The sequence below is a fragment of the Mustela erminea genome, chromosome 6 (genome assembly GCF_009829155.1).
Source record: "Mustela erminea isolate mMusErm1 chromosome 6, mMusErm1.Pri, whole genome shotgun sequence".
Lineage (NCBI taxonomy): Eukaryota > Metazoa > Chordata > Mammalia > Carnivora > Mustelidae > Mustela > Mustela erminea.
This window is the reverse complement of record NC_045619.1, coordinates 14,394,729-14,405,291: the sequence shown is the minus strand read 5'-3', so window position 1 is coordinate 14,405,291 and position 10,563 is coordinate 14,394,729.

The window sequence follows — 10,563 nt, the reverse complement described above, 5'->3', positions numbered from 1 at the left end:
TTGATTTTTATCGTCATGTGTGTGCGTGCGCTCAAAGGCTCCCTGGGTGGTGAGATGGGTTTTTCATCCTTCCATGGTTACTAAGCTGCGTCCTTTGGTGCAAACCTGTCAGCAGCCTTTTGCTGTTGGGTTACTCACTGCCATTAACCCTGGCCAAAAAGAAACCACAGATGCTGCAGAAGGAAGTATGTCCAGACGATGAAACTCTCTGAACTGGTTTTTGCCTACTGAGCAAGCCTCGCGGGGGCCACTCCTGAAGACGTTTCTTCTTTCCCTGACAGTGGGGGAGAAACCACCTCTGAAGGAGGCATCCTATCTCATAGTCATGGGACTAGAAAGAGCCTTGAAAATTGACCTGACGCAGCTCTGGGGGTTTTAGTGAAGTGAAGGATTAAATTGTGCTGTGTAGGAGAGTTTCATAGAAGTGTATCTCGTCTCTCCAGAAAGCCCTCTAATGACAGAAACTCACCAACAGCTTACACTTCCCGAGAGCCTGTGGGCTAGCAGGCTAGCCCTTCGTGGGCAGTATCCTTATCCGATCACAGCGATCCTGCGTGGTATGTATTACACATCACTTCCATTTTATTTATTTATTTATTTATTTTTTAAAGGTTTTTTTTTTTTTTTTTTTTTTTGACAGAGAGAGATCACGAGTAGGCAGAGAGGCAGGCAGAGAGAGAGAGAGAGAGAGGAGGAAGCAGGCTCCTGCTGAGCAGAGAGCCCAATGCGGAACTCGATCCCAGGACCCTGAGATCATGACCTGAGCCGAAGGCAGCGGCTTAACCCACTGAGCCACCCAGGTGCCCATCACTTCCATTTTAAAGATGAACAGAGGCTCAGAGAGCCTAAGCGATGTACACAGGTCAGTGGGAGGTCTTCTGGTTGTCTGGTTGGTCTTCACCCGTCCGTTCGTCGATCAGCAACTATTGCTTGCCTGCCTGGAGCTGAAGTGTAAGAAGAGGAAGCGAGTCAGCAAACAAGCATGCATTCATGTTTCGGCTGGTGATGACGGCTAAGGAGAAAAATAAAGCAGAGATTTTTGTAATTCAACCTTAGGGGCCACGGACATCTCTTCTCGCGTTGTTCAGAAGCCGCGCTGAGCAGATTCGAACGACTGGATGGCTTCGAATCACAGCTGCGCACTTGAAGACGGACGTTCAGTAAGTCTCGTTGTTCGAGACCCACTGTGACCACACGGCTGAATATCCATGTTAAAACAATGGGGGACGAGTAGAATAAAGTGCATGTGGGGCCCTGGTCGATTAGGGGATGCAGTCAGTCCCTGTTCACATTCACAGCAAACCAAGCCTGATGCAGGACATCAGAACACTTCCTGGCATCTTCCTGGTTTGAGATCAGGAGGGAGAGCGAAGTGTTCTCTGCGGGAGCTGCTGGACTTCAGCGGCCCCTTGACGAAGAGGGAAGAACGTGGATTCCAGTCCTAACTTTGGGGCCTATTGGCTGCATTTCCTTGGGCAAGAGACATTACCTTTCTGAACCTATTTTCCTCATCTGTAAAACTAAGGGCAGTAACACCTGTTCCTTCTCCGAGGGTTGCGGTAAAGGGGAAACGCTGCTATCTAAGTCAAAGACTCCTGTACACTAGAAAATGCTGTCATGGTTACCGATCTGCACATCAGATCCCTGGAAGACAGGGGTCCTTTTGCAGAGAAGCGCAACTACTCTATCCAATATGAGGGAAGTTCTATTCAACATAAATTCAGTTGATTAAATTCTTAAGTAGAATGATGGAAATAGTACCATGCTAGGTTTTCTCATGTTGTCTAAAGAGAGATTCCAAAATGCAACAACCCCCGCGGGAGATTGGCTGGGACGTTCATCTGCTGCTCTCCCGGAGGCTCGAAGCTGCTGTGAGAATGCAGCTAGAATTGCTGGATGGCCCAGCGTGGCCTCTCTCCGCAGGGTCCTTCATCCTCCTGGGGGTCTGGGCTTCTTTCTATGATCATTTCATAGCAGCCAGAGGACAAGAATGGAGGTTGCCAGCCTTTGGAGGCCAGGGCTCAGAAGTCACAGAATGCCTGCTTTCTTTGGGCCAAAGCAGGTCACCAAGCCACTGCAGATTCGCAGAAGGAACACACAGACTCCACCTCTTGCTGGGAGAGACTGCAAAGTGGTGACTAGGACCGGAGAAATGTCTGTGGCCGTGTTGGTAATTGACCTACCGCAAGTACTTTTATATGTCATTCTTTATTTTGAAACAACCTTGTAACTAATTAATTAGTTAATTAATTATCTTTAGAGAGGGCTGGGGGAGGAGCAGAGGGAAGCAGAGAGAGAGAATCTTTTTTTTTTTAAAGAGTTTTATTTATTTATTTGACAGAGAGAGACAGAGAGATCACAAGTAGGCAGAGAGAGGGGGGAGAGCCGAGAGCCCAGTGTGGGACTTTATCCCAGGACCCTGAGATCATGACCTGAGTCGAAGGCAGAGCCACCCAGGCGCCCCGAGAGAAAGAATCTTAAGCATAGGCCTTGTGCCCAGCATGGAGCCTGACTCGGGGCTTGATCATGACCCTGAGATCATGACCTGCTCGGAAATCAGAAGTCAACCACCTAACCGACTGAGCCACACAGGCAACCCTGAAACAAACTATTTTTAAATGATTTCAAACTTACGTTAACATTGCGCAAACAGTACAGAGAACTCTCCATTCCCCCGCCCCGTGTTCATATTCTACCGCATTTGTTCCTTTGCTCGCTCTAATTAAGTACTAATAATCATTTGTCATTTTTGGAATCTTCAAACATGATGTCCCATTCCTCTTCAGCACTCCAGTATGTATTTTTCCCAAACAAGATCTGATGGGTATTTTATCACCACCACCAAGCAATTCTCCAGTTCTCCAATGGACACTAACGGGTATCCTATTACCTAACTCAATTCTTTTTTTTTTTTTTTTAAAGATTTTATTTATTTATTTGACAGAGAGATTATGAGTAGGCAGAGAGGCAGGCAGAGAGAGAGGGGAAAGCAGGCTCCCCACTGAGCAGAGAGCCCGATGCGGGCTCGATGCAGGGCTTGATCCCAGGACCCTAGATCATGACCTGAGGCGAAGGCAGAGGCTTAACCCACTGAGCCACCCAGGCGCCCCCAATCTAACTCAATTCTAACATGATGTACCGAGGTGGCCTCAGTCCCACAAGACTGCCCCCAATGCCAATGTCAACTGCAAACCCCGATTATTACCTGTGATTGTTGATGTAGTTTTTTTGGAATGTTGGTGACCTTGGTGGGGTCCAGAGCCGACGACCATGAGGGAATTCTTGAGACATCTTTGGTGCAAAAGGGTAGTTTTATTAGAACACAGGGATGAGACCCGTGGGCAGAAAGAACCGTGGCTGTCACTGCTGCCTGCTGCCATGGCTTTGTGAGGAGCAAGCGGTTATACACCTTGGGGGATGGGGCAGGGGAACTGAAGATAAGGAAAGTTCCAAGAAGACTTTTATATGCTAAAGGAGACTGGGGATCCTGGAGGAGTGTTAAGATCTGCCCATCTCAAGTATTTGTCAATGGGCTGCAGGTTATAAGGACATTTAATTTTATCTACATTTTCTTCTACGTTTGTTTCCCACAGCAGTTCTGGCTTTCTGGCGGTAAATCACAAGTTCCTATGACTCCGCCCCTTTCAGAGGAGGAACCCCCTCCTCGGTTCAGTCAGTTTGCTAGAGTGGCTCACAGCACTCAGGATGCTAGTTTACTGATTAGATTGCCATTTTATTACAAAAGATGTTAAAGGATACAAACGAAGAGCCAGATGAAAAAATTCAGAGGTCTGGAAGGGTCCTGAACACAGAAGTGCCCGTAGGAGTTTGGGGTACACCCGTCTCCTGGCATGTGGTTGCAAACTGGTTCACCAGCCTGGAAGCTCTCTGAACCCTGTCCCTTTGAGTTTTTATGGAGGCTTCATAACACAGACGTGGTTGATTAAATCATCCGTCAGTGGTGATTGAAGTGAATCTCCAGCTGTTCTCCACTCCTTGAGATCACAGGTGGGGCTGAAAGTTACAGCCCTCTAATCACTTGGTTGGTTTCCCCCGGCAACCAGCCCCCATCTTTAGGGGTTTTCCAAAATTCCCTCCTTAACATACACTCAGGTGCGGTTGAAAGAGGCTTGTTATGGATAGCAGACACCTTTATCGCTCTTATCTTAGGAAATTCCAAAGGTTTTACGAGGTTTGTGCCAGAAACCAGGATGGAGACCAAATATATATTTCTTATTGTAAATCACCATACCACACAAGGATACTAACATGCACAAACACCAGATCAAGAAATCAACATTTAGGGGCACCTGGGTGGCCCAGTGGGTTAAAGCCTCTGTCTTCAGGTCATGGTCCCAGATTCCTGGGATCCAACTCCGCATCAGCAGGGAGCCTGCTTGCCCCTCTCTCTGCCTGCCTCTCTGCCTACCTGTGATCTCTGTCTGTCAAATAAGTAAATAAATAAATAAATAAATCTTTAAAAAAAAAAGAGAAATCAACATTTATACATCACTGCTGACCAACTTATAGATTTTCTGCACAAATTTCATGGCTGTCTCCATGATGTCAGTTTTTCCTCCTTTGGTCCAGGATCCTATCCAGGAATATACACACATTGCCTTTAGTTGTCATGTTATTCAGACTTCTTCAGTCTAGACCAGATAGTCAGCCTTTCCCTGACTTTCATTCCCTTGACAATATTTGACAATATTTGCTGCAAGCTTCCTGTAGGCAGGACTAGGAATGTTGTTAGTTTTTTTTTAATGGCAAGACAGTGTGAGATGTGGGAAAAACTCTCAAGCAAAAGTAAGAGCCCTTCCCTCTGGCCACCAGCAACTTGGGTGAGACTTGGACAAATTACTTGAGGTTTCTGGGCTGCATGGTGGGCTGTCCCACTCGGTATTATGTAACTTCATTTTATGGAGTTCCTGTGATTTTTGACTTCTCACTTGTTTTTCTTGTTTCCACGTATACATGAAGAGCACCGGTTTTCCTCTTTGGGAGAAGGGACCTGGTCTCTCTTTGTTCTCCCAGGACCGGAAGAGTATTCCCGTAGTGCAAGTAAGGGCCTATTTAGCCAGAGCGATTCCATCTTGGATTAAACAGTCATTTTGTTGTTTATGCAGTAAAACTTAAACTCTCCCTGCCCCCCTTACCCTCAAAGGACTTACTTAAAAACAAGTCCCGGAAACCAGCCCCAGGTAACAAAGCCCACATACAAGGGTGGGTCAGGCCAGGTGGAGACATCCAGTCAGTTGGGGGGGGCGCATACAGTCTCCTAGCTACCAAGGAGTATGGGCCCCGTCCTTTGGGTGCCTTTTGGGTGCCAATTCTGACCAAGGTGATAGGCTAGTTCAATGTCTACTATAGGGTAAACTGTAATTCAATTGGTCACTTATGTGTGACCTAGCAGGACTGTGTAGCTTTCTCCTCTGTGTTATAATTTCATTGGCCACCTGTGCATGGCCAGGCCCAACCACATGGCCTTTGCCCTTAAAAGCTAGTCTGTAAGGCAGAGAGAGGTCGCCTTCTCTGTAAGAGGCACAGCCCCGGCCGGTCGGTTTGACTCTTGATGCTTGGTGCAGAATAAAGCTTTGCTTGACCTTCGCTTTATATCAGTCTCGCTCCTTTAATCACGGACCCGTTAGTGGGGGACCTTTCAGTGCAGGCACGATGAAGCAGGCAGGCACCGTCCTGCTCTCATGGTGCCCACGTTCTTCTGGGGAAGACAAAACAAAGAGAAGCACAAACTTCCAGGCAAAAATAAGCAAGTCACAGGGAGAAGTAGGCAGAGGAAATATAGGCAGTGATACTGTAATAACTTTGTAAGGTGACAGATGGAGGATCCTTTGATGGCGGTGAGCACAGCGTAATGTCTAAAATGTGTAGGATTGTCGAACCAACCACTGTGTTGAACAGGTGAAACTAATATAATACTGTATGTCAACTACACTGCAATTAAAAATATATTGTAATAGTTTTGTAAGGTGACGGAGGGTAACTAGACTTACTGGGGTCATTTCGTTATGTCTAAAAATGTTGCATCACTGATGGACACCTGACATTAATAGGATTTGTATGTCAATTGTACTTCAATTAAAAAAAAAAAAAGAAATAGAGGAGTACTAATATTCAACGAGCATTCTTTAGTTGAAACTGCATTTAGCAAGATAAGCTTCCTGGGACTTTTTCAGTGGGTTTGTACTGACATGACATCTGTTAAGGGCATAAATCATTTGAGAATCACATAAGCGTTGCACTGAGGACCTTTATAACACAAGCTCTTGGAAAAGTTTGGTAGAATATTTACTCTCCTGGGCCAAATAAGTAATAAAATGAGAAGAGTGTGAAAAATGGGAATAATAGTATCGAATTCAGAGAACTGTTCTGAGGTTAAAGTGAGTCACGATGGGTGAAAGGCTGAGACCAGTGCCGGGTACACAGTAAATGTTATGTAATTGTAGCTGTTGTTTTGGTATTAAAATAGCCATTTGCCCAAATATCCTATTGGTTATTGCCCTAGAGGTTTGCTGGTCACTAAGTCCCATGGATCTTTCTCAGAGCTCCTTTTCTCTGCAGTTCTTTTTTTTTTTTTTTTTTTTTTAATTTTTAAAGATTTTATTTATTTATTTGACAGAGAGAAATCACAAGTAGATGGAGAGGCAGGCAGAGAGAGAGAGAGAGGGAAGCAGGCTCCCTGCTGAGCAGAGAGCCCGATGCGGGACTCGATCCCAGGACCCTGAGATCATGACCTGAGCCGAAGGCAGCGGCTTAACCCACTGAGCCACCCAGGCACCCTCTCTGCAGTTCTGAATGAGGTTCAAGGAGGAACTTGCTCCTGTTTCTGTGCCCACATTGGTTGATACTAGCCTAACCATCTGTTCCTGCTTGGTCGCAGCAGACCGTGAGCCTTGAGGACAGGGACTGAGTCATCAGCCCCCGCATTCAGGATAGAGCCTGGCTCTTTGTGCCTCTTTGGGAGTGCTAAAGGCTGGCACCAAGGCGGAGATGGTTCTGCTCACTCTGCGTCCAGGCCTTGGCTTCTGTCTCCCCTCTCATCAACAAGCAGAGCCGCACCCTCAGCCCTCACCTCTCCTCTAACCTGGTTCTCTCGCGAATCTCTTTTTCTCTGAAACCTAATCATCTGTTTAGTCTCTATTCTGAGCTCCTGTAATACAACTGCCACCTTGTTGTCCTGTGTAGCCCCTTCCGTTAAGTGGGGCCAACTCCTCACAGCCTTCGGAAGTCCGTTTTCCCCAGCACTTCCTGGTTTCTGAGAGGGGAACCACCTGTGGTTAGTACCCCCAGGCACGGAGTCCTGGATTCACTAACTCCTCTTTTTAGACTTCCATTGTCTTACTGCTATACAAGCTAAGAATCTTTTGGTTGCAAGAAAATTCAACTCAGATTGACTTAGGTGTAAATAAAAAATTTCCTTACATACCTGGGAAATCCAAGGATATCCTGCTTCCACGCGCAGATGAGTCCAGGAGTTCAAATCTGGAATCACTGGGAGTCTCCTGCTTTCCTATCCCGTAGCTCTGCTTTCCTTCATGGGGGCTCTATTCTCAGGCAAGTTTGCTCATGTGGCAAAATGGTAGCCCACAAGCCCAGGCTTACCTCGTATCCTTAGCAACACCAGGGGCAAGAGAGCACCCTATATCAGCTAATACAGGAAAACTCCCCAGATTAGTTTTTATGCTAACTGGACCAGGTGCCAATTCCTCAAGCAGTTTCTGGGGCTGGAGGTTCGAGGTGGAGGAAGTGATGCAGGTACCCAGGTCTGGGTCTAGGGGTGGAGTTGATTCACCCCAACCATGTGAACAGAGAATGGGGTTGGAATGGTTGTCTAAGAAACTGTGGGTTCCATCACCAGGAAGACAGAGGACTTACGAAGGGCAGGATATCAGCTAAGGAGACACCTGGCACAGTCTGATAGATGGCAGATAAGGATCTGAACAGGTAAGCGATGTAGGCACAGAGAACCAAGAGAAGCATCTTTGAGATACCCAGGAGTCAGAACCGACAAGACTCATATGAGGGTGAGAGAGAGGCAGGAATCCAAGGTGACATGAATTTCTGGCTTAGATGGTCGGTGGGTGGCAGTGTCTTTCCTGAGACCGAGAAGAGATTTTAGTATATGTGCTTCTGAAGTGAGCACCAGAGAAGAGATTTTAGAAGAGGAAAGGTGATGACCTAGCTTGCATGCTGAGTCTGACGTGTTTATGGATCCTTAGACAGAGACGTCCAGGGGATGTGACCTGGAGATGAATGTGAGGTCACCAGCCATAGGTGATGGTTGGAGTCATGGAAATGGGTGGAAATGAGCCATGATGAATGTAGATAGTGAGAAGGCCAAGATCTGGCAGTGAAAGCGTTCCACGGAGTGTTTCGGGAGTGGCTAATAGCCTCAGATACAGCAGAAGGTAAATAAAAGCTCAATTGGTCCATCTAATTAGCAACTACAAAGGAACGGGTGACTTTGGTGAGAAGTTTCATTGGAATGGTAATGGCACAAGCCAGGATTAAGGAGAATCAAGGGTGGAACGAGCTGAGGAAGCTTCAGGCGAAGGCATCCATCCCTCTGAAGGAGCTTGGCTCTCTGGTGGAAGATAGGCCGGGACAGTGTCTTTTCCCGAAAGCACGGATTCTTTGTGCTTTCAGTCAACACCTCAGTTGTCTTCAGCAGCTTTCGTTTTAAACGTGTTCACATCTGTTCCACATCCTCATCTAGACTCTAGTTCTTGAAGGCAGCCAATGACTTTATTTGTGTGAACTTCATTAAGACTGAACACAGTAAAATTAAAACACTCGATCGATGAAACATGGATTTGGAGCCTGAGTAAAGGGTGATCTTACCTCAGGGACCCAGCGAAGAGTCTTGGCGCCTGACTCTCCAGATTTTGTCCCACTTTGGGAGGGAAACGTGTAGCAATGGAGCTGAGGCAAAGTCCAAAACAGCTTCTCAAGCTAACACGCTACAAGTGGGCAAACGGTTCCAGGGTGCTGAGTCCCTGGAGGTTCTTGGTGTTTTGAGGGCTACCTGTAATTTACTGATTTGTGGGTGATAAAAAAAGGCAAAAGGAGAGACCTGGTTTACACCCATTTATCAAGCAGAATAAAACCTTTATAGTTCATCACAGAATCCTTAATGGTGGTCTGAGTCTGGCCTGCCCCGGCAAGGCCGAGCAATCCCATTTAAAAGAAATTTTGGTGAGTGCTCTGAGCATCGAAAGTTCCAGAGCGGGCTTGGCGGCTGCTTGTACTGAAGAGGAAAAGCAGCACAAAATGGTTCTAGGAGGCAGTGTGACATCAGGAAAACAGCATTAAACTGTCAAAAGACCTAGTTCTCTGTGCCTCTGTGCCCTTAGTTGGGGGCCCTTGGGCTACCCGCTGGATCTCTCGGAGGCTGTCTTCTGACTTGTTACGCGGGGATAATACCTCCTTTGCCAACCTCATTAAACTCTGGTGACCCGCTCGCATCCTCCTCCTTCCCTCAGCATCAGTAAGAACTCAAACTCGGTGTAAAAACACTGGGTAAGCTACAGAGCAGGAACGGTGATTTTTTTTTTTTTTTTTTTTAGATTTTATTTATTTATTTGACAGAGATCACAAGTAGGCAGAGAGGCAGGCAGAGAGAGAGAGAGGAGGAAGTAGGCTCCCCGCTGAGCAGAGATTCCCGATGTGGGGCTCTTTGATCCCAGGACCTTGGGATCATGACCCGAGCCGAAGGCAGAGGCTTTAACCCCCCGAGCCACCCAGGCGCCCCAGGAACGGTGATTTTTAATGTGTTAAGCTCCAACTACATGCCTGGCAGTTTATTCACTACCTGTTCACAAGCTACAGCTTAAATCACCACTCACTTCTCTGTGAATGCCCCTCCCCCATCACTGTCCTCTCCTCGCCCCCGTCAGTGTGAAGTTTTGAGGTTACTTATAAATGCACTGACTTTAGGGGCGCCTGGGTGGCTCAGTGAGTTGAGCTTCTGCCTTTGGCTCAGGTCGTGGTCTCAGAGTCCTGGGATCGAGCCCTGCTTCGGGCTCGTTGCTCAGCAGGGAGCCTGCTTCTCCCTCTCCCTCCTTCTGCTTACTTGTAATCTGTCAAATAAATAAATAGAATCTTAAAAAAAAAAAAAAAATGAACTGACTTTAGAGGGCCTTAAAATGGACCAAGAGGTGCAATGCTAAGGACTTCTAATGTCTGAAGGAGCCAGATAGGGCCTTATGGAAGGGTGTTCTAGCTGTGCGTGTGTGCATGGGCCTAGGGCACTGTTACTCGGGGCAATAAGCTGGTAATGTCTGCTGCTTTTGAGCATTTACTAAGTATTGTTAATATTTTTAAGTATTGTTGAGTGTCTCAAATGGGAAAATAACATCTCCAGAAAAAGGAAAACAATGTTTGTACCTTTCTTTTTGAACTCAAACTGTTAACTATTACTTCCTATGATCATGCAAAGGGCTGAGCTCACTGCCAATGCCACATTCAAGACGAGTTCACAGAGCAGAAACGCCCCCATGTGAACCATTCTCTGTATCCCCTGCGCCTCCTCATGCCTCCCCGGGG